The following is a 4,467-nucleotide window of genomic DNA, read 5'->3' as shown; positions in this document are numbered from 1 at the left end:
TTTATATATACGATATACACAAGCCATGTGTAAATATATTTAAATAGGCTTGCATAGTTTAGTTCAATTGAATGTGTTATTTATAATAATAGTAGTTTTTTTCTTTAAAAAACATAACTATTTATAATGCTCTCTAAATAATAAAAAAATAAATTACAGTGAAAGCAATGAAGATTTTGTAGGTTTTGAACTAAACTAAATAGCAGTAAACCTTTTTTTGATTTACGGTATTTTCTTATTTTGATGTTTTGATTTCTTTTGTGTTTAGAACAATATATACTAATTTTTAAAGTATCAAATTGAATTTTTGTTCAATAAAATCTTTCAAATTCGACTATAGTTTTTTTTCCCCCAAAACTTTGTCTTCAAGATAAGGGTGCGTCTTATACACCGGTGCGTCTTATATTCCGAAAAATTCCGTAAGTTCATTGTTACTTCTCATAATTTTAAACTCCAAATCTTTATCATACTAAATTTAAGCAAACAAATTCATTTAAATGTAATGCACTGTTAGCAGGTGTTTAAAATTTATGTGATGGTGCTTTGATAAAAAAATTATAAAAAATTATAGTTTTAATTTGTTTTAGTTTTAGCAAAAACCTATACAATGGGCTATCTGCACTCTATCCACCGCGAGAATCCCCCCCCCCCCCAGTGGCACAGCGGTATGTCTACGGACTTACAACGCTAGAATCCGGGTTTCGATACCCGTGGTGGGCAGAGCACAGATAGCCCATTGTGTAGCTTTGTGCTTAACTTCAAACAAACAAACCATCGCGGGAAATGGGGCCAAGGCTTTTAGCACTGTACGTCTGTAAACTTTCCACCGCTGACCAACCATTAAATTATATGTAGTTCTAAGTATGTTTGTTTTTTGAATTTCGCGCGAAGCTACACGCTAGCCGTCCCTAATTTAGCAGTGTAAGACTAGAGGTAAGGCAGCTAGTCATCACCACCCACCGTCAACTCTTGGGCTACTCTTTTACCAACGAATAGTGGGATTGATCGTCACATTATAACGCCTCCACAGCTGAAAGGGCGAACATGTTTGGTGTGACGGGGATTCGAAGCCGCGACCCGCAGATTGTGAGCCGAGTGCCCTAACCACCTGGCCATGCCGGGCCATAATTCTAAGAATTTGCTTGTTTTTGTCTGATACGCTTTCGTGAATAACTGGAGTTTTTAAAACAGCTATTACATTTATGAATCTCATATATTACTCTCTGTAACATTTAGGTGGTTAATCACGAAAAGTGTAAATTATTTATTGTATCACAATGACGTGTTAATTCTTGTTAATTTATTTCAGTATTTAACTTTTTTGCAGTAGTTCATAGAAATGCGCTCATATTTAGTGTGAATATAAAATTGGAATAGTAAAATACGTATAAAACTACGTTATTTTGGACTAGATTCAATAAAATGAAAAATGTAAGCTACTACTATTTTTTTACAATTTTCATCTGGTTACACAGTGAAACATATAGATTCAGCCTTCCTGACGAATTGTGATGTTGAACGAAAGACCTATTGAACAGTGACAAAATAGAGACTTGAAATGTTTTTTAACACAACTGTAATTTCAAATCCAAAATGGATTAACTAAGAGGATTCTAAAAAACAAAAAAACAATCTGTAGCTTAAAGAAATGTCTCAGCACATTTGTAGGCCTAAATGATGTTTGTTTGTTTGTTTGTTTTTGAATTTCGCGCAAAGCTACACGAGGGCTATCTGCGCTAGCCGTCCCTAATTTAGCAGTGTAAAACGAGAGGGAAGGCAGCCAGTCATCACCACCCACCGCCAACTCTTGGGCTACTCTTTTGCTAACGAATAGTGGGATTGACCGTCACATTATATCGCCCCCACGGCTGAAAGGGCGAGCATGTTTGGTGGGACGGGGATTCGAACCCGGCCTAATTGAACTTGAAACTGTTATAAGCCAGATAATCTTTGGTGAAACACTGAATGTGGATAACTATCACTGACGTTGAAAGTATGGGAATAGAATTAAGGTTAAGAATAATCCTGGACACATGTGGTAGCGTTATAAAAGTGACAGTTAATACCTTAGCATAGATGGTGTTACTGACTGACTACCATCCCTCTGGTCAGGATGGTGGCAGACAGCTTTAGTAACTTTACCAGAAATACAAAATACATTGAGAATATAATGTATTACGTACAGGAATACATTCTGTATTAACGCAAGCCATATTTACATTAATAAATAGGCCTAGCAGCGAATATAAGTTTCATTTTTTATAAGTATCTTTTACATTGCTAAAGGTTTGACGATTTTCTTAGGGCTACGGCACTATTTTTATACATAAATTGGTTCTTGTTTTTTGCTCACACGTAAATGGACAAACGGGAGATCAAAGAATTTTTCTTTGTTTACAAATGTGATGTGTAACGGTTTTGCTTATCAAATAGCACTTAGTATGAATGGGAACCCTTCAAAGAGCGGATAAACAAATTGATTTGTTTTTATATGTATGTATATATATATATGTATGTGTATGTATACTTTATCGTTGAAATAAAATCACTGAAAGAGTTTCCGAAGCCGATCTATCAAGAAAGCGATATATGCAGTCACGATATTTAAGTGACGTCGTAATACACACATTAATATTATCGTTGATAAAGGGGAACTATTAGTGTTTTATCAAATATTAAAAAAACATAATTTTTATCACCCTCAATTTGATTAGCAGTGCACAATTACCTCGATATGACTGGGATCTTCACGTACGCTGCTGTTTTAACAAAACAATATCTTCGCCTCATTGTTTTAATTCTCATTTCACACTATTTGTCATCTCGAATTACGCTGTAATTAAACACAAACTTCCTGTAACAGCAATGAATATCTAATTTGAGTTTAATTACGATGCCATTGTTACAAATACTCGAGAACTATGCTCAAAAACGTCCTTTTTTTATTTATGTTATGATCATCCCTATAAATCAACTGTTTTCGATCATTAGATTGTCGTATTGAACACGAGGTTTTTTTTTCTACATAAGCACAAAGCTACACAATGGACTATCTGTGCTCTGCCCACCACGGGTATCGATACCCGGTTTCTAGCGTTGTAAGTCCGCAGACATATCGCTGTGCTACTGGGGGGCTTGAACACAAGGGAAATTGTTTGTTTTGAAGAAAAGCCTAATAATTAGACTAATATTTTAAGACAGTCTTAAATGTTTTTAATAACTGAAAAAAAATAAAAACTATAAGTAGAACTTTCGTCCAGCTCTCTATTATAAGCTTGACATGTTTACACTAGCACCCCCTAACTTGATTATTTCAAAACTTTCACATGCATGTTGAAATCTCTAATGTGTTTGGATTCGAGTTGGCTCTCTGCACAACGTGTATTGAAGTTTATACATTCGACTAAAATCACTTCGCTGTTTGTTTCACAATTTTCCCATATCATAAAGTCCGTTTATATTACATTCTGAGATAGTTTGGCGTTGCCGAAAGCGGCAAAGATGATTGACTGTTCCTAGCATTTGTTTCAGTCCCACACGTTTTATACTTAAAGTCGTTAGGTGGATCTTCTTTGGAAATTGACACATTTGTTTGAGTATTCGTAGAAATTGTTCTGAAACACGTGTTTGTCTAGGAAGTTAAAAATGTGATAAGATGATTCTTAGTTTATGTTTACACGTGTGAACCTCGATGATGTTGAAATACAAGCACGTTTTTTTGGTCGGTTTCTTTTTTAAACTGATAACTCCTTGTCTTGTACTTATTAAATGCATTTTTTTTTGCTACGTTTATCTTCAAACACGTGATTAAGCGTTTGCTAAGTTATGTTTAAAGTTATACATTCGAAAATCGTTGCATAATTCATGTTCAAACACTTGCACTTCATAGAACTGACCGTGTGTATATGATATCGTCTTTCCACTTCCCAGTAATTAGCCAATAAACTTTACTCGTGCTTTAAGGCCTCAATCCATTTTATGCTTCAAATTACGTGCACGATTTGTTCCATTGAAGCTGAACTTCAAAACAAATAATTTCATGATGAAAATGATGCTGCTATGTCTTGACTTTTGACTAAATCTTATTGTTTACATCGAAAAAAAACTAAATCTAGCGACTTTTATATGTTCAGTCGTAGGCAAAGATGCTTAAAAATAGATTAGCAAAATAAAATAAAATAATTACGTGGGCTTATTCCTAATAAAATATTATTTAAAATATAAATCAGTTGTAACAAAAATATGAGAAAAATTGCGTGAAGCTGTAATAATTTGATTCAACAGGAGACTTCGGAGGTGTTGATGTATTAATTTATGGATTGTATACAGATTCAATGTATGTAAAGCGTAATGTAGGTCCAGGATATATAAAGTTTATTACAGGTCCAAGATATATAAAGTGTATTACAAGTCCAAGATATATAAAGTGTATTACAAGTCCAAGATATATAAAGTGTATTACAAGTC

This window comes from Limulus polyphemus, unplaced genomic scaffold, assembly GCF_000517525.1.
Source record: "Limulus polyphemus unplaced genomic scaffold, Limulus_polyphemus-2.1.2 Scaffold11809, whole genome shotgun sequence".
NCBI lineage: Eukaryota > Metazoa > Arthropoda > Merostomata > Xiphosura > Limulidae > Limulus > Limulus polyphemus.
Note: the sequence above shows the minus strand (reverse complement) of the source record.